General features: G+C 41.9%; 1 protein-coding gene across 1 annotated transcript in view; it reads left to right on the plus strand.

The window, feature by feature from the left end:
* Positions 1 to 21,149, plus strand: part of AGBL4 (AGBL carboxypeptidase 4) — a 999,231-nt gene that overhangs the window by 618,266 nt on the left and 359,816 nt on the right. The window lies entirely within an intron of this gene.

The raw sequence follows: 21,149 nt of genomic DNA on the forward strand, positions 1-21,149 counted from the left end.
GTCACAGACCCTTCCTTTTTGTTGGGAAGAGATACCAGAGCTGTTTTTAAGATTTTGGGATATTTGGGTTGTTGGAATTTGGTGGAGTAGAGAAGGACACTCAGACGTGATATAGGACCTGCCTCACCAGGAACAGGCCTCGAACCAGCCTTAGATGCTGAAGGGGAGCTACTTTATCTAGTCATCATTCGTAGGCATCAGACAGCTGATGACAAATGTCTGTTGCATTTATGTGTTTGGGAAATTTTCCCTCCCCAACAAAGGAAGGGTATATTTAACTAAGAACTGAGAGAGAGAGGGAGAGATGGGAGGGGAGTGAGGGGAGGAAGGTAGTAAGGGCCGGGGGAGGAAGGGAGGAAGGGAGGAAAAGTAATACTAAGAGTTGAGCTGAGCACTTTGCTCTTTTCCAAGCTATCTCATTGATAGCCATTTTTAAAAATATTTACTAATTTCTGTGAGGCAAATAGAAATACCTGGTATTTTTATTTTCACTGTAAAGATGAAGAGGCTGAGGATTTCATAGCTGTCTATACAATCAGATCTGAGAGGAATAAAGTAGCCAATTAAAAGACAGGAAGAATTGGGGACTAGCCTCTGAGGAAGGAGGCAACAAGGAGTATTTTGGACAAAGCAAGGGCATTGGGGAAGCATGCCAGGCAAAGAAGCAGCATAAACAAATGCCCAGAGGGCTGCACTAGGAATAAGGAGTGTCCGCTGTGCGATATGGCATTAGCCAGTGTGAACCATTGCCTCATGCAGTCCAAACATATGGGTAGATCCTACTTTGGAGAATAAGGGAGTTTGAAAATAATTGGAGAAAACTCTGAAGGAAGGGAGGGAAAGAAAGAGGGGAGGGAGCGACCACAAGTTGGAGTTGGTATTTATTTGATTTTATGCTTCAAGATTCTATATTTTCTGGAAAACCAACAAGACACATGTTTGAATTTAGCATTTTAAATTGCAAAGTTAAGTACATGTTATTTTGGGTTCTGAGTCCAAACATTTGGTTGGTATTTTCCACACATCTTCTCTGCTCCAATTGGAGCACATCAAAGTCCTGGTTTTTCTTGATGCTGGGCAGACTTTCTGCTGAATGCCGTCTGTTTGCCTTAAAAGGCCACCAGGAAGACGCTATTGCAGGCTTATGAAATTGACTTGGGAGGAGGTGGTAGAAAATTTGGAGAGGCCAAAGAAAAGAGGCAGGATGCCTGAGTCCAAGGTCCCTCTCTGCCAGAGACCCACTGTGTGGCTGTGGACAAGTTCTTCCCCTCTAGGTCTGTTTCTCTGTTTGTAGAATGAGCAGTTTGGGCATTTGAGGAGTTAGGTAAAATGGGGGCGGGACAGTTAAATAATGATAATCAAAATATGTCTTGATTCCAACATTCATCATATTTTATATTATTACTATTCTAGTTTAAGCCCTAATCATTTTATCTATTAAGATTCTCCTCTTATGCCCTAGCCAATGTTTCTCAGTGGTTAGAGCATTGGCCCACGTACCCTAGAGTCTGTGTTCAATCCCAGTCAAGGGCATGTACCTGGGTTGCAGGCTCGATCCCCAGTCCTGGTCAGGGTGCATATGGGAGGCAACCAATTGATGTGTCTCTCATATTGATGTTCCTCTTTCTCTCTCTTTCTGTATCTACCCTCCACACCCTCCCTTCTACTCTCTCTAAAAAAATCAATGGAAAAATATCTTTGTGTGAGGATTTACCAAACAAACAAGTAAAAAAAAAGACTTCTCCTGACAGATCCATCCTTCATTTATATCTCCCCTGAAGCATATGCCCCATTGAGCAGCCAGATTACTCCTTTTAAAATGAGAGTCAGATAAGTTCATGTCTAGCTTGCAACCCTTGAGTTTTTTTACCATTCACTTAAAATAAATCCAAGACCTTTACTATGGCTCATAAGGCCTCATGTGATCTGGCCCCTAAATTGTTCTCTTAGTGTGTTGCCTACTGTTCTTCTTACTCTCTCTGCTTTAGCATCTTACCCTTCTTGCTACTCCTTGGACCTGTAGGAACATCTCCTCCCTAGTGTTGTTATTCCTGACCCAGATTGTCACGTTTTACTTTTCTCTATTTAGTTTTATCAAGGAATAAAACAAAGACCCAAAACACACACACACACACACACACACACACACACACACACACACACTCAAACAAACAAACAAAAGCACAACAAAGCTTGCTTAGAAAGGAATACATGCTGGGGAAGAAAGTCTCCCTGAGTGAACTGGTAGTGCTCTGAGGTCAGCAGCTGTGTGTTTCCCTGTCTGTGACTCCAGAGCACATGGACTAGCACTTTCCTGACCACAGGTAACTTAATCACTGCCCTTAGGCCTTGCCCTTCAGCTGAGCTCCACTACTTTCTTCTCTGTGCACATGTCATGCTGTTTCTCACATTCTTCCATTTTGTACATCTTGTTCCTTCTTCTGCCTGCCGTGTCTTCTACCCATCTCCTACTAGAACATGCCACCTGTGCGTGTGCATCACCACTCACCTAGAAAAAGGGCATCTCTCCTGGAAAGCATGCTGTCAGCCTCTCCATGGTAAGTGTGCTATTCTCTCTTGCAGCCTCTGAATCTCAGTACCTAGCATACCCTCTAACAGGTCCTCGTTATGCAGTCACACAGTGATGGGTTGTTTGCTCAGCTGTCTACTACATTAGGAACTCTTTGCCTTAAAAATAAGAAATTGTTTCATAATCAATGTTGTATTTTTAATGCTTGACACATTGTTATACAATAAATATTTGTTGATTTGAGTTCTTCAGTAAAGGTAAATGAATGAGGAAATAAATGAATGAATATTGAATGCAGTTGATGATGAAGACCTTACAGGGGTGGGAGGTAGGTGACAGAGATAGTAAGCACTCACAGGTCTTGGTGACTTCCCATCTACAGACATATGAGAGAAACAGGAGAGCAGGGAAGAATGCTTTGCCCTGTGAAATCAACAAAGGAAATTAAAGGCTGTGAAGTATAAGGAAACAGTGAATTTTGAAACAGTGCTTAGCAAGCTTTCTACCATTGCATTCAACTTATTAGAAAACTCTTCTAAAGAAGGTGTGTGTGTGTGTGTGTGTGTGTGTGTGTGTGTGTTTTCCCCAGTGCTAAATTCATTAAAAAAAAAAAAACACAAAAAAACACCAATTTTTTAACCAAACATTACTACATGGCTCCCTTCTTAAGACTGGCTCTTTTGTGGGACTTGTAAAAGTAAGACTTGGGGTTCTGACGTGAAGTGATCCCCCCCTTTACCCACCATGTGGCCTTAATTGGACCCAGTATGATAAACAGAGCATGTGAGTTCTAGTTTTGCTAAATTTATTCTGCTTGGTGTATGGCAGGGTAATAAAATGCATGCTGTTGTGTAAGATGCCTTTAAACATTCAGCATCCAGGAATGAGTAATGATTACATCCCTCTTTTATTTCTAGCTGACTCCTGGTAGGGAAAAAAAGTCTCTTTCAGCCTTTGCCCAATGTCACTTATTACTGCCATTATAAATTGAAAACATTTTTCTGCCATAAAATTCCCTGTGATGAATTACACCATAGGCATTAGAGTTTTCTCGTCGTTTTCTTCTTGATGAGCTGGCAAAATAAAGAGAATAAAACGGGTATATTCTTTTCTTTTGGAGAAATCCAATCTCCGTAAATGACCCCCTTAAGACTCTCAATGACTGTTTGTATGGATTCTGATCTTAAAAAATCACCCAACTTGGGGGCTCGGGTGTGTGTATTATCATGCAGTTAGTTTATTACTGAGCAGTAGTCTGTCTGAAAGTGATTTTGAGGATGACTTCATTAGCAGAACTACAGAAAGCTCCCCTTAAGTGATTTGAACAAGGAAATTGAAAGGGAATTTAGGACTTTTACTTAAAACAATGCTATCTTGGGCCCCTCTTCCAGTGCATCATGCCTTGTTACCTGAGCAGAGATATACCTGATTTCCCACATTCTATCTTCTTTTTTTAGTTAGTCCCACATTTGGAATAGAAGAAAGCTTGGGCTGATTTCTATTCTAAATACTAAGTGCCAGGAACAGTGTAAAGTGCTTCTTGTATCAAACCCTTATAACAATTCTATAAGAAAATATCATGGCTCTATACAGCTGAGACATGGAGAGTCAGAACATTTGAGAAACTTGTCTGAGATAACACAGCTAGTTAAAATGAAGCCAGAATTCCAACTCAAGTCTGGGTTTTTTTCCCCTAAAAGCTGTGTTCTCGCCTCCCAAATATGATACAACAAAATGAACCGGGAGATTGCAACTAATAGAATAATGTTAATATCATTGAGTTGTTATTCGTTTGGATACTAAGTGTGACATGACAGACTGAACATTTATAGGCTCTGCAAATGTGTTGAAGTAGGCAGATAGATGTAAGTGGCTTTTACCCCCAGGCTTCCCAGTGGGCGAAGCAGAAGGCCCTGCTAACACTGCCTTCCTCCCAGACTGCCTCACCACCCCCCAGCACAGTGCAAACAGAGTGGTGCCCACTGCTGCGTGGGATGGTCTGTTTACATCTCTCCCACCAGACTGAGAGCTCTGTGAGTGCAGCATCTTGTCTGACTCATTTCTATAGGTCTTCCTTGGGTATATATTGGATGGGTAGATGGGTAAGTGGCTGGAGAATTTGAGGTTGTGAGACAGGGACTTTGAGAACATCAGAATTTAAGGTATAGGTAAATTAAGGAAAATCAGGGAAGAAGATTGAAATAGCGCAGTCAGAAGAGGAGGAAGGAACCCAGGAGAAAGGAGTGTCAGTGAAGCTGGGGTGCAAGGAGTTTAAGGAGGGGATGGTGAAAAGTGCAAAACACCAAAATAGGGTTAAATAAGATGGGGATTGAAAAGATGTAGCTTTGATGCTTGGCTTGGTCAGAAGAATTTCAGGAAAAGTAGAAGTGGAACCGTTTAGGTTAAGGAATTGGGGAAGTGGAGGCAAAAATTACAGACAATTCTGTGAAGGAAAGATATTCTGTTCATTGGGAAGATGTAAAAGGGCAGGATTTTGAGGGGTTCAAGTTGTGAGAATTGAATACCAGTACATTTTCATAGAAAAAGCAAAGAGCAAGAGGAGAGGAGGAAAACATGAACTTTGACCCAGCTATGAAGACTCTGATTGGTACCCCAGGGTTTTGTACTTATATAGACTTCAAGCTACTAATGATGAGGAACCTGCCCTTACCCATCTGAAGTGTGGTCTTAGCAGTTAGCCAGAGGCTTGTGTTTGTGCAGCCTGCAGGAGACATCTAAGACTTCTGGGCATTTTCACAGAATCTCTTAGGAAGTATAATTATGATACATACCCCTAAACTCCAACAAGGAAAAGAGTTCTCTTAATACCAATAAAACAAGAAACATTGCTTGCCATTAGCATTTTATACTGTGTATACCTGTCTCTATGATCAGCAGAAGATTTGACAAAATTATCTTCAGATACATGAACAAATTTCTTTCTTTTGCACTGTCCACATAAAACAAAGGCAGGTGTGTGTGTGTGTGTGTGTGTGTGTGTGTGTGTGTGTGTGTGGTGTGTTTGCAATCTAATACTCCAAGAGAAAGGAGTGTCAGGGAGTTTAAGGGGGGGATGGTGCAAAAGAAAGAAATTTGTTATATAACCTTAAATTCTCAGGAACTGGGGGACACTTTAATGAACACCTGGAGCACCCTGACCAGGGAGCTCAGTTAGTTAGAGGGTCATTCTGATATGCCAGGGTTGTGAGTTCAATCCCTGGTCAAAGCACATATAAGAATCAACCAATGAGTGCATAAATAAGTGGAACAACAAATCTATGTGTTCTCGTTCTCTCTCTCTCTCTCTCTCTCTCTCTCCCTCCCTCCCTCCCTCCCTCCCTCCCTCCCTCCCTCTCTCAAATTAATAGATAAAAAATTTTAAAAACACCAGAAGCAGAAGTAGTCATGAATGAACAGGCACCCAACAAATCTCCACAGAAACCATTGTGGTAAAACTTGTCCTTGCAGCCTCTCTCCCTTAGATTCCTCTGCTCCTTCCTGGGACAAAGCCACAACAAACAAATAAACATTCTGCAGACATACTTTGTAATTACAGGCCTCTGAGTCCTTGATGCTTCCCCTTTCCTTGAAATGGTGCCCATTTTTTTAACATTTCAAACCCCTCCTCATCCCCCCAAGATCTAGTTCCTTATATCATTGTGTATGAAGCCTTCTCTGACCCCCACCCAAAGAATGGAGCTGCTTTAACTCCAACCCAGTACCATGCTCAACTTTTCCTACATGGCCCCTGGACATTACGGTGCTGGGTTCCCATCTTTCTCAGGACAGAATACCTTTTTGTCTGTCTTTCATCTTCACCTGTTTACATCTTGGAACCTGACAACATCAAAACTGAAAGCTCTTAGAGATCATGACATTGCAGCTGGGGACATTGAGTCCCAAAGAAGGAAAGCGCCAGGCTGCTATCAGGAATGCAGAACTAGACTGGCGGTCCCAGGAAGAGACAGTCGGATATAGTGGGGAGACAGTGACTTCTGAGCTAAACCAGCCTGCATGCCTTCAAACCGTGGCTCTACCATCAACACATTGTGTGAGGTTTTTTTGTGTTGTTGTTGTTTTTTTTTATCCTCCTTAAAGCATCACTTGCCTTATATGTTTTAAGTCTTTTTTTTTTTTGGTTGTTGTGAGGTTCATATCAAACAAAATGCTTGTTTTTGTCCCTGGCATGTGATGGATGCTCTGTAATTTTACGTGTGTGTATGTATGTATCTTACATGCTTATTTATTTTCATTTTGGAGAGGCAGTGTGATGTAGTGGAAAGAGTCACATAGTAATAACAAAGGATTTTTTCAGTAGAAAAATTTATCTGGCTACTACTATATGAGCTTGGACAAAAGGTTCCGGGGAACTGTGTGTGTGTGTGTGTGTGTGTGTGTGTGTGTGTGTGTGTGTGTGTGTGAAATGGAGGCCTTCATATCTATTTGCAGGGGGGGAAATGTGATGAGCAAAGTTTTGCATAAATTACCTGATGTCTGTGCATCTCTATGTATTATGCATTCATAAAGAGTTCCTTATGTCACTGGCATTATTTCTACATCCATGATCTCATTTAATATTCTGCAGGATTCTAAGACTCGACAATATTATGCCTGTTTGTTAAGAGGTGTAACAGATTATGGACTGGCAGCCACCTTTTGAAAACTCTGAACCTTACAGGGGCATTTGGGGTATGACATTCAGATCTAGAGAGACCAAGAGTCAGGCACTGCTCAGAAATCATGCCTGTGAGTGGGCCTCCCTCATCTGGGAGAACCAGGTGGCAGGACTGACCCAGGTATGGCAACAGTACCCATGAGTACTTAAGAGCTGGCCCTACAACAGTGGTCCCAGCCCTGACCTGTTTGGCTCAGTGGATACAGCATCAGCCTGCGGACTCAAGGGTCTCAGGTTCGATTCCGGTCAAAGGCATGTACCTTGGTTGCTGGCACATCCCCGTTAGGGAGTGTGCAGGAGGCAGCTGATCGATGTTTCTAACTCTCTATCCCTCTCCCTTCCTCTCTGTAAAAAATCAATAAAATATATTTTTTTTAAAAAAACAAAAAACAATGGTCCCAGCTGTGAAGTCTTTCTTGTCTACCATTTCCCAGATAGAGCTGTCACACTCTTGTTTGTGTCCTACCTCCCACATGCCCGCTTCTGTCCCACGACCTGTGTCTTCCTCTTCTTTCTTCTGCTCCAGTTCTCCCCACCTTGATCAGGAGCTGCTGGGACCTTTGTGATTCATATGTGGAATCTTGCTCACTGGGGAACCCTCAGCACTTAAACATAATATTTTGTTGACTCACTATTACTTCACATGGAGCCCAACACATAGTAAATACTCAGTGACTTTTCAGTAAATGAATGAATGAATCCAATGAAACAATATATATGTAAGGATTGTGTAAACTGTAAAATGCTGTTTGAAGGAGGTATCATCAAAAGAGATCGATACGAAGTCAGTCAGTAAACTCCTTTGGACCTTAGTCTGTTTTGCAGGCCTCAGTAGTTAGACATTCAGGGCACAGAATGGCCACGTGGTGCGCCACAGAGGCACAGTCCAAGTCAGAGGGGACGCCGCCGTGAGGCCATTTATTTCCCCTTTTCTGAAAAGCTCTGGTGAAGATCCCATCTTTCATGCCACCTGAAACCCCTGTGGGAGCTTCCCAGGAACATCATACAGAACGCTGGCCTGCCGGGGAGCCATTACCCGTGTGAGATGACAGGTCTGGAAAAAGCGACATGATTTGTACACATTCCCAGCTGTCATTGAAGCTGCTGCCTTAATGGATTAATTAGCTCTCTATGTTTGGGTGCTTGTGTTGGCGGCTGGGCTGCTCAGCTGATCATAGGCTCCCCTGAGCATTCAAAGGGATAAATGATGATAATAATAAAAGTAAGAACAACTAATATTAATTGATATCCTACTCTGTGCCACATAGTGTTCCAAATACTTTAAATTGATTATTTTATTCTCACAACAGCTTATAACGTGCATATTATTATTGCTTATCTACTGAATAAGAAGAAATAATGGAAAAATCAAACCCAGGATGCTTCACTTCAGAGCCTGTGAGCTAAATCAATAATCTTATCCTAAATATAAAAATGAAGAAATAGGCTCAGATTTTAAGTGGATTGCTCATAAGTGATTGAACTAATCTAAACATAAGTCTTCCCACCACAGTCTGGCCCCTCCTGTCCTGCCAGTAGCACAGAGACAAGCAATCTGTGTGTGGGTCGGAAGGACAGCCTGGGCAATCCAGGTCGTGTACAACTTCTGAGAGCAAGGCACCAAAAGACTGGGTGCTGGGGGAGGTCTTAGCTAGAAGAACACGGCAGAGTGTTGATTGCTCCTAATTGCTCTGGTCATGTGAAGAGAAACACAATGACCAGCAATAGGCTGACTTGGTATTGCTCCCCCTGAGTCAAGGAAAAAGCTCTTTACATTCTGCATCCTGTCCGCACACCCAGCCCATTGCCTCTCCAGTTAATTCATTAGGAAAGGAGTAGGGGAATGCACAATTGTGTGCATGTTCTCATTCCAGTGTGAAATTTCTGGTGATCTAAACAACCCTGTGGAATGAGTATCATTACTCCCATTTTGAAGAAATTGATGAGAAACAATGTGCCCCAGAATCACACAGCTGCTGAGTATCTCAGTTGTGATTTTTAACCCAGGTCTATAGTACTTAGTAAAACTCAATAAACAGTTGTTGAATGAATAAATGAAGGATTGAGATAACTAGCTCAGGGATCTTTCAAGTGTACCAGGTTGCTTTTTAGGGTGGATTAAGGCTGTGGTTCTTATCACTGGTGCACATTGGAATACTTACAGAACTGCCTGCCTCCCCTCCATTGAATCAGAAGCTTTTCCAGGCATTGATATTTTTTTAATGTCCCAGATTATTCTCATGTGTAGCCAGGGTTGAGGATCATTGGTTTTGGAAGGACTGAGATTTCTCCCTGGTGGACCTGGGTGTACAGAGCCTGTAAGTGGCTGTCAGCTGGCTCCTGCTCTTAGGTGAAGTGGGTTGTGGAGCAGGGACACAGGTATGCCTGGCCCCTCGGCAAGGTTTGTGCTGCTCTGACTGCTATTGCTCTGGCCTCTCTTTTCAACCTGGTGGAATTGCAGCCTCTTTGCCTGCATTGCCTCTGACTCCTGCGGCTTCCTAGGCCTGGACTTGGCAGCATGAATCCCTTCCCTCTCACTGGTGGCAGGACCCTCCAGCACATCTAGGAGTTTATTGTGATGCCTGCCTTAGTGCCTCCGTCCTTAACCCTCCAGCATCCTCCATCCTGGAATCCCCAGCCCTGAGCTCACTGCCACCCTATAGTCCCCCTCTCCCAACAAACAGCTCTCCCCTACTCTCCTTTGCTCCCTCTCGGAGAGTATAACCATCTTTCTGCTTTTCTGCTTCTTAGTTTTCTGTGTGTGACAAAGAAAGATACTGTGAAAATCAATTGCTTGGGTCAAGGACACAGTATTGATTCAGCTAACAGTGTTGATGCTCCAAGTGAGTCAGAAGGTGAGAGAGATAAAAATGACTGGCATTTCAGGGGCAGACTCTGGCACTGCTGTGATCTATGTTTGAGAAATGACTCCCAAGAATCTTCCCTCCAGTCCAATTTTGTGGCCTTTTGGGGCTGCCATTTTATTACCAATTCCTGTTATCCTGCCTTTCCTCTGTGCTACCACACACATCCATATGCACATGCACGTGTACACACACACACACACGCTTGAGAACACACAAAAACAGGACTGGGATCTCACTAAGGGCAGACGGTTGTAAAGTATGTTGTTCTATCTCTGTCCCTGTTTATCAGATTAGGTCCTGGCTTAGAGCTGTTGTCAATGAATGTAAGTTATGTCCTGCTGAGCAGTAAAGCATCACCAACTATTTTTGTGGCTATTATTTTATGTAGGACCCTTAGCAGCCCCAGAAGAGAGTGTTCAGGAATCCACATCCACGTTGAACCGAGAAAGAAGCTGATGAGTTTGAGCCCAGAACTGCTGACTCTAGAGCAGACTATCTGTGGAAAAAGGGTTCCATGTCAACACTCCATCATGAGTAATAAAACCATCAACTTTCAACACAAATGACCATTCACGCCTTCTCTGATCGCCTCTTCTTCTGGCTTTAGGAAACCACTTTCGCTTTATTCTCTTTCTAGATCACCTTTTACTGGTTTCCTTTCATTTTCGTGACCTCCAGACATTGAAGTACCCCGGGGTTTGTATCTCTTCTCTCCTCAGTTAGTATTATATCCTTTATTCTTTCATCTATTCTCATGGCTTAAATTACTATCAAACTCCTTAGTTTATGTCTCTACCCAGAGCCCTTCCCTGAGCTCCTGAGTCATGTATCCAGTTGTTTACCTACTTGGCTTGAATATAAGATGATCATATGAAGCACAGTTTGTCTTAAACCACATTTAAAATTTCTAATCTCCCAAGCTACTCTTACCAAAATTTCCCCCATTTCTGTAAATGTTAACTCCACCTATCTCCTTTGCTCCCTCTCATCTTTGAAATAATCTTGTATTCCTCTTTTTCCCCCTATAACTACTCATCATCATATCTATTGACACTGTGATCAAAATATAACAAGATTCCTGATCCCCTTCTTATCCTAAACCACCATTATGTCTCCCCTGTATTGGTGTAACAGCCTCCTAACTGATGGACCTAATTCAGCCCTTGTCTCCCTAGCTCTTCCCTATATACAGTCACTATAATTTAGTCTACACCTGGAAACCAGAGCAATCTTCTGAAATTCGTCGTATTTGACAGTTCTCTGCTCAAAATCCTTCAGTGCCTTTTCATCTCACCCAGAGGAAAAGTCACAAAGGCTTTACAAAATGGTCTACAGGCCCTATGTGCTTTGTCCCTTACCTCCAGCCTCTCTGTTCCAGCCTCACTGGCTTACTTGCTGTTCCATGCATTGACAAGTATGGTCTTGCTTCAAAGTGTTCACTATTGCTGATCTCTATCTAGAATAGATTTCCCAGATATTCTCATGGCTCACTGCTTCTTATCCTTCTTCTCTGGGCCAGAATGTCACCTTATCAGTAATGCTTTCCATGATCATCATATAAAAGATGGCAACTCCTCACCTTAATGTTTTTTTGTCCTCCTGACTCTGCTGTATGTTTTTTCTTCCAACATCCTGAATGTTTTTCATTGCCTGGCACATAGTAGGCTCTTATATAATTGCCAAATTCACTAATTCAACAAATATTTATTGACAATCTCCTGTAATAACTACCGTCTTTTGAAGTTCACCTTATGATGTACTTCTCATACATTATTGTATTGATTTGTCAGAACAGCCATGAAGGTAGGTATTAACATCTCTAATTTATGCATGAGGATATTTGAGCTCAGGGAAGGGGAATGGCTTGGTTGAGATTATGTAAGAAATTAGTGGCAAAGTTGACTCTAAAATCTATGTCTTCTCATTCCTGTGCTCTTCTTTTTCTATTCAGATGTCTCCCTCATGAAATGGTATTGATTTAGAAATTATTTGTTGAGTATTTCTATTCCCCATTCCTTTAACATGGTGCTAGGGGTTATAAAATTCATGGGCAGAATTCCCTGCCCTCAAGGAGTCGACGATCTAATAGGAGAAGCAGGCACATAAACAGATGAGTAAACTATGATATAGTCAGTCAATGATAGAGAAAGGCACAGGATATCATGGGAGGTCAAAGAAGAGTTACTCAATCCAGCCCTGAGGGGAGAACAGGGCATGATAGTGAAAGAGGAAAGGTAAGAAAAACTTGCTGGAGATGTGTAGGGTTGAGCATTTAAGGATGAATCCCAGTGGCACAAAAAATGGAGTAATGGGTAAATGCTAGTTGCTTGAAAACTCTAAAATATCAGTAGCTTAACCTGATAAAAATTAATTTCTCAATTATATAATTATTCAATGTGAGTGCTCTTGTTCAGTAGAAGCTATTCTGTATTAAGTGATTTCCGTGGTACTTTGAGTTTGTGGAGATCCTGGACAAATATTTTTTACAGGACTTCTATCTATATACACAAGCTGATTAACAAAATTTATATAAATATTATAAAAATCACTATAACCATTAAAGTATAGTGTTTTACTGTAGAATATTTAGAATAATGTAGGTTAAAGAGGTAGTTATATATTTTTATTGTCTAATCACAAAGAAAGAAAAAGCATGGAAATGCTAAACACAAATCTCCAGGCAATGTTTATCTCTGTTATAGAAGGAAGAGAACATGAGAGTTTAAACTTATATCTGTAGCATTTTGTTTTTAAAAAAATATGAAGCATATAACCAAATGTTCGGAATTTATAGAGTAGTGTGCCATTATTTATGTTAGTCTCTGTACCTTTTTGATACCTTTGAAATATTTAAAAACTTAGCTAAGGAAATTCACCATGTCTCTAAAGTATTAGTCTAAAGAAGAACATGGTGAATGTCCTCACATTGACTCTTGGGTATATTGTCATTGTTGAATTTATCCCACTGATTATTGTAGCTTGTTTGTCTATTTGCCTGCTACACTAGTCCAGAGAGTTCTTTGAGGGCCAGTGCCATATCTTACTCATTTCTATTTGCAACCTAAAACAGAGTTAGTTGAGTAAGTGTTAGTAAATGTTTGTTGAATGATGGAATGACTCAATCAATCTAATTCCTAGGAGTGATTGCAATCTAATTCCTAGGAATGACTGCAAACCTCCCTTCCTCTCACTTCTACTTGTATCCTCTGAGCTTCTGAATACTCCTTCTCCAGATCTTTTCTCTTTCCCTATAAGCAACTGCAGTTCTTTTAATTGGAACATAACTTAAAGAAAAATATGAGGGTGCCTTTAAATATTTCTCTAAGGAAGTGAGCTTCGTGATTGAAAGCCATTAACTGGTTTTACTATAACTTTAAAAATATATAATGGTTATCTGAAGCAGAGCATTTGGGTCTGCTGCTATTTGCACTGGTGTTTTGAATACCTCAGGTTTTGTGCCTTCTGACTTTCCAAGAATGAGAGTTGGATTACCTTGAGATAGGAGTAAACAGTTGGCACTGCTGTGTACCGGACAAATGCCACTGATGGTCAAGAAATTTAATGTGTCAGGCGCATCCCACCCTAAACCCAAAGTACAGTTCTGCCAGCATGAGCCATGCTGTAGATTTTTTAAGGGATCCTGGTAAGCTAGCTCTCTACAGGAAGACAAGAGCAACGAACAGCTTGTGAAGAGAAGAGCCATCTAGGCAGATGCAATAGGCCCACTGCCCAAGGCTGGTCTTTTTTTGCTTCCTGTTGCAGCAAATGATGGAAGGTCAGCTCCAACTTAAGAACCAGATTCAGGGCAGACATCTGCCTGTGAGGGCTCAATCTGGCAAGGTAATAATAATCATTAATGATTAATAACTCTCAGCCACTTTGTATTTGCTGCACGGTTTGCTGGATGTGTTATACTTGTTATCTCCTAATACAGTATTCTTTTCATTTCACTGGTGAAGAATTAGATTCAGGGAGGTTAAAAGTTTTTCCAAAGGCCACACAGCCAGAGGCAAAGCCAAAATTTAAATACAGAATGGCTTAGCTCCCTGTTTTTTTCAATTACACCAAGTTAAACAAACTGGCATACAAAACTGTCTAACCAAGATAGCCTATGATAAAGAGCTAATGCAAGGTAGGGAGCGGAGGTGAAGTCCCACTGGGCTCTAGGCCTGGCCTTCAGATTCACAGCCCATCTGTCTCAACACAGCTCTGAGAATGAACTCAACAGATGAATGAGGGCAAGTTTTGGGTTCAAAACCCAGTTGAAGCAAAACCCATACAGAGTGACCACTTAGCAAAATATTATAACAGTGGCTAAAAATGTATAAGTGGCCTTGATATCCCTCCTAACTCTGTCAAGGGCCACAGCAAGGAGAGCACCATGGGAGGGAACATTTGTCTGCTGAGGAGCTCTGGGAACTTTGGAAGACTAGGAAGGATGGTGCACGAGGCTTGAAGTGTGAGTGGGGCTCTAAGCCATGCCGTGCAGCAAAGGTAAACACAGACCTGATTCTCAATCCACCCTTCCAGTCTTACTAGCTGCAGCTGTTTGCCTTTGTATTTGTCACTTACCTACTCTATTGCTAAGCCCTATTTTCCTTACTTTTAAAACGAAAACAGATAACACTTACTTAATGTAACCTGTACGCTATCTGATGTAATCCACACAGATCCCTTCAGGTCACTAATCTCCAAGGCACCAGTGGTTGCCATGCCTGGGAGTAATACGTTTTGGGTGAGGGTAGGTGGGGCCAGGGCAGGCAATCAGAGAAAAACAAGGCTGTTTGTGGTATGAGAGAGACATTGAGGGACAGCACAAGTTCATATCATACTCACAGAAATTCATGCCTCTGTCACATCTCCCAGGTTTTTAGAGCAGTGCTCAGAAACAAGAACCATATATGATAGCCACACTAATAATAACCTTATATTTTCCTTTAGCACTTTCTCAACATGGGACCTTGAGAACCTTTAAGGCAAGATAGAAGAAACAAAATGCAGCTCTGTGTTTTTAGGTAGGACACTCCCTCCCTCTGAGCTTCTGCACAGTGCCTGACACAATAAAAATGCAATAGTATTCAACAAATGTTTGTTTATGTAATAAAATCTAGAGATGCTATTGGAATCAAATTGGGTAATGTACAGAAAAGTACCTTGAAAATTATATTTCACTCATGGATTATCCCATTGGGCTCTAGGCCTGGCCTTCAGATTCACAGCTCATCTGCCTGTCAAATTAACTTCCAACTAGGATGGGGTTAATTTCTGAGAGGTGTTCTGAGAATGAGGGAATCTTGGTATAGAGAGTGGTTTAGCTAAGTTACAGGGTTTGGGCAAGGGTTTAAAGCAGGGGTCCTCAAACTTTTTAAACAGGGGCCCAGTTCACTGTCCCTCAGACCGTTGGAGGGCCAGACTATAGTTTAAAAAAAAAACTATGAACAAATTCCTTATTTTGAAGTAAAAAAACAAAAACGGGAACAAATACAATATTTGTATTTACATGTGGCCTGCGGGCCATAGTTTGAGGACCCCTGGTTTAAAGGGTGGTAGTTAAAGGTTCACAAGTGTTACTCATGGGTCATATATCCAAGGTTAAACTTTGGTCCTGGGTCTTCTTAGAAAAATAGGACCAGTTCTAGTTGGTTCTGTGGTTACAACAGGTTTCCAAATATGCTGGGGTTCAGGGCTGGTCTTGTGTCCCAGAGGGCAGGAGAAGTGATAGTAGGGAAACGGAATGGAAGTACAAATCAGAAAACTGAGGCATAAGTACAGTTTTGGGATGTATAGATAGAGAGGTCAACATGCTGCTTAGGCAACCAGACCCACTATTCACTTACTCATCATTTGTCTACTGCTGATCATTGGTCTGTTTTTCCTGTCTCTGCCTTCAATCAATGGCTTTTGTGACGGATCAGCAGTTTGCTTGAAAATCAATTTTCAACTTGCCTCATTTTATCAGGCTACTCTACCTCTGGGCAAGGCTGGATTTAGGCAAATGCCAAGCACGTTGTTCCTGCTCCCATCCAAGTCCCTCCCAGTCAGCACTCTGTCTCTCTGGAAGGTGTTTACAGCACAGGCTAAATTTACGATTCCTCCCTGGGGATCTTAAATAGTACCCTGTGGCCTTTTCATCTACCCAGGCAGCATTATTAGCATCTCTTCAGAGCCTAGGATCAGGTGGATGGAAGTCAGCAAACCTGAAAGAAGAGAGGAAACTTACCTTCACTGAGTGCCTGTGGAGTCCCAGGCACCGAGCTAAGCACCTTCCATCCTCAGTGGCTGTTTGCCATGTTTGCTGCCTGCTCAGCTCCATTTGAATACTTCACGAGTCCATCCACCTCAAAGTAGAAGTTAGAAAACTTTCTGTCTCACAAGCGAGGTCAAGATCTGATACTAGGTTCCACCAATCAGAAGCACCCCCACAAGAAAGCCATCCTAGGTGAGCAACTCTGAGGTCTGTGCACCTTGAGTTCCTGGCCCAGGAATGTCCCTACTGCTGGCAGCATGACAATTGCAATCGAGTTAAATTGGTGACATAGAAGTGGCCTTAGAGCTAACTGTGGCACCGGCACTTAGTGATGAGGGTAGCAGCTGTGGTTCTCTCATCAGACTAGTTCTGCTGGTGTGGCTTTGGTCAGGAAGCAGCGCCTCACACCTCATTCGTTGGGCTCTGGAGATTCCTTTAATAAGTTCCCTTTATGCTGAATCAGCTAGTTCATCCACTTTCTCAGCTGGTCCCCACACATCCTGGTAGGGAGCCATCACTATCATTATTTTCACACGTAGAAAGTCTCCAAGTTTAAAGTACTCACTAAAAATTTCATAGCCAGGGATCTGTCCAGTTCCAGAGTCTACCACCTTCCCTCTGTAGCATACTCCTCTGCCCTTGAGCTTCAGTGTTCCTTCTTCCTCTGCTCACAAGCGGGAGGACGTGGGGAGGAAGAAGAGGGACCATGGTAAGGAGAAGAAAGTGCTCTTATCTCCTTTACATCTGCCTGTGTGTTTTCCAAGTACATGAGCATATATTCCCTTTATTCATCCTCTTGCTCTTGAACTCTGACCCCAACCTCCTCCCCTGAGAAAATTTTAGTGACTCCACTATTTAATTAACTCCTCCCTGCCTTTGACACTTTCTAGCATATCACTCTATTTTATTTCCTTCATATACGTTATGATTATCTGATATTATCTTGCTCCTTTTCTTGGTCACTTGGTTGTCCTCCACTTCTTACCAGAATGTAAGCTCCGTATAGGCAAAGCCTTTTTTTTTTTTTTTTTTTTGCCCAAGCATATATCTTCAGTGCCTAGTATAGTGGCTGGCAATTAGTAGATGCTCAATAAATATTTGTTGGAAGAATGAATGCATAAACAAATGAGCAAAGGAATAGATGAACATAAGTGTTGCTCACTCAAAGTAATTTTGTAGAGAGGTTATGTACTTATTCCAGTGATATTATTATTGTTTGCTTAACATTCATTGAATAAATTTATCTTTAGTAATTACTTTTTGAATCAATTTTTAGGCTATGCACTAGAGAAAACAGGGCTTTGGAATCAGGCAAAATCTAGCTTTATATCTAGATTCCCCTATTTACTAGTTATGTGACTTTGGGCAAATTGTGTTGCTTCTCTGAGCTTTTGTTTTCCCATCTTTATAGATAATTCTTCCCTCATAATGGCATTGTGGGGATAAATGTGGTCAAGTGTTTCTCCTCAACATTTCACATGAGCTTGTCCTACCTGTTCAACAGTTGTAGTAAAAAATACTAATCACTAAGAAAAACAAACGAACAAAAAAATACTGACCACTATTGGGATAAGTTGGCCTAGCATGTCTTTTCCATAAGTGACATGAGTAGTAAAATGCAGTAGCTTCCCTTCAATTCTCTTTATATGCAGTTAGTATAGTTGCTTTTGCATGGAGCCCTAAGAATCTCACCAGAGAAGCCCTTCTTCCCAGATACTAAGAGGTAATGCAGCACACAGCAGTCCAATGCTGATGCTTTTGCCGACCAGGCCAGTCCACACTGACTGGCCATTTATCTGGAAAACTGATCCAAATCTAGCCTCAGCTCTGAAACTGAAGTCTATGTGACCCTGGCCCAGTTAATTTCTCTCTCTCTGGACCAAAGATTTTTTAAATTTATAATATGAGAGGTTTGGACCAGATAGCGTATAAAATTTCTGCAAATCTTACATAATATGACTTTTGTTTAGATGTTTATATCTGGATTTTGAAGTTCTAGAAAAAAAGCCTGTATACAATATTATGTTATGGCTATAAGTACCAAGATGTAATAAGAGGGACTTACAGTGGGATTATGGGTCTGAGGGGGCAGAGTGGGAAGGACCCCCAGCACGAGAGCAGTATAAAAAGCAGACCAGAAAGGGAACTGGGTCCTGACGAATCCTCACTGATCTCACACAGCTCAGTCTGGCTGCTCTTGAAGGCCTAAAGTTTCTTTCGTGCATTTATTTCTAGAACAGAAAATACTGTCTTCAATCTGCAGTTGGTTGAAACTGCAGATGTGAAGCCTATAGATACAGAAGGCCGACTATATTTATTGAAAAATTCTGCATGTAAGTGGACCCACACAGTTCAAACCCATGTTGTTCAAGGGTCAACTGCACTTATCTCCAGGGTCTCATCAGGATTATGGGTGTACCCAATAGCACACTCACAGTAGATGTAATATGCCGGCCTAGAGTGCATTCATAAAACAGCTTTACCTTCGTCTTCTGTCAATACATCAAACCTATTCTGAGGGTTAGTTCTTCCTGTGCCTGGAATGCAAATGTGTCTTTTACATAATAGGAAGTCCTTCAGTCACTGATTAACAGAGCCTCAGTTCAGTAGTTAAAACTGTTCAAACCCAGATAATGATCAAACCTCTGAATTTGATTCAATGTCCTCTTCCCTTGTACCACTACCCAACCCCCCCCCACCCCGCCCCAGCCAAGATTGAAGTGAGAGGGGAAGGGGTGAAGGGCACAGAAGAATACCCTAACCTGGCACTCTCCTAAGCTGGCACCAGACTTTCTGTGCCTGGTAGATGTTAGCAGCATATTCCTTCTCAGTAGACGCTTTCATGGGTTCTTTGGAGGCTCCTGTACTTGACTGTGACCATCACTTGGAGAATGCATCCTATTCCTCCCCACTGCTGCTACCCCCCTTATTTCCTGCTTTTCTGGTGGTTCATTGTATATATATGGATTTCACAGGAGTTGAAATGGCATCAAACTGGTTCTATCCACATCTGTTCAGAGTCCTTTTCTGGACCAGCACTGGGATCACAGGCCAGTCTCGGTGTAGCTGCTTCACTTTTCCCGTAGTCTCTTGCTGACTAGATTTCTCAGGAAGAAGTAAAAATCCAACCCACTAAGTCTCCCCCGACCCCCCGTCCCTTTTTCCTATGCAGAAATCAGGGGGAAGTTAATCCCAGTCTTTCCTCTGGGGTCCTGGAATAAGGGACTCCTGGCATTAAAAATCTCCCTCACAAAACCTTACTTTAATATCCACCTCTCTTTTTTTTTTCCTTTGTTTTAGAAACTCTCTATAAACTCTGATATTTGTGGGGGGTATATTCTCAACAAACATTCTTTATTTCCTGGTGCCCTAGATGAAATAACCACGTTAGCATTCTAGAGCACAGAGTGAAGGCTCAATATATCTTACCTCCATTATTCTAGGCTCCCTTTTTATCAGCCCAAATAGACAGTCTTTTAATTTCCATGTAGCCTTTAATGCATGTGTCTCTTACATTAATGTCCAGGGCTGCAATGGTGCCCCCTTTCTTTAGCTCTCCTTCTTTGCTTACACATTCTAAGTGTCAACGAGCTCTCACTGAACTAAAGACCATGTGAATAAAGGAGTGAATACTGTCAGTACAGTTCCTCAGAAAAGGTCATCATTGCTTCACCTTTGCTCTTTCCAATATATTAATTCTTTGAAATTGCTGAATCAAAAAATGCAAGAGAGTGAAAAATAGATTATGCAAATTTCAAAAATGGTGGCCTGGAGATGGATGAGGCTAAATTAGAGCAGCTGTTTATTGGGCCCATTAGCAGGGGGGAGGGCGTGACAGAGTTCAGGGAATAGTAGAAACACTGGGTTTCTCGGAAGAAATCTGAAAGCAGATGGCAAGTGGATGAATCAGTGGAAGGCGGCAAAGCCATTTACAGAGCAGTAGTGCTCAGCAGGGTCAGCTGTAGCAGGCAGGCTCTCACTCAGAGAGAGAAAGGCAGGCTCCAGAGAAGGCCAGGAAGCAGAGTAAAGGGAGGGCAGTGGGGCTCATGTACAGACTGCTGACAAAGCACCAGGCAAACATGCAAAGAGCCGGGCACTGGTTCCCTGCAGGGAGCTCTAATCCCATCTTTGACATAGCTTTGCTCAGTGCCGAAGCAAGTCCTTTGGCCTCTCTAGGTTTCTTTTTCTACATTTGTAAGTCAAAAGAGATGATCCAAATGCTCTCTGAAGACCTGTGTACTAACCTTTGTGAGGAACCATCTTGCTTATGTGGTTTGACGCTAAGAAAGATATTTTCTATTTTGAAGTTAGCGTGTTTCTAGTACCCTATTTACCTGAATTGAACAGCTCTCCCTTTTTTTAAATTAAAAAAAAAAGACAAAAGAATAAAAGGAAGGAGGAAAGAAGGAAGGTTGGCTTAAAGGTTGATCAGTCATTCATACTTCAGTGTGAAATTGCTCAATCAGATTATTTTCATTTCAACCCTAACCTGAAATTGGTCATATTGAGAGCCTGGGCTGCCTGACTAGAGTGAGTGTCCCAGAAGGCAGTTTTTGAGTGTGTTGCACTTTGAGGAGTAGGAAAGGCTTTGGTGAGCTAATGCAGGGAGAAGCTTGCACAGTATTCATTTATTCTTTCTTTATACAAACCTGTTTTGAGCACTTAAAACTCCAAGGATTCATTTGATTTTAGAGTGAAAGAATGGGAGAGGATAGAACAACTGGAAAGCATTCACCTCAGAAGCATTGCAGATTTTAATATAATGAAAGAGGAACAATAATCTGAAAGTGAGATTAAAGAGAAAGGCGGATGCTGCCCTCCCCTGTTCTC

Source organism: Myotis nattereri (genome assembly GCF_964212035.1).
Source record: "Myotis nattereri genome assembly, chromosome: 3".
Lineage (NCBI taxonomy): Eukaryota > Metazoa > Chordata > Mammalia > Chiroptera > Vespertilionidae > Myotis > Myotis nattereri.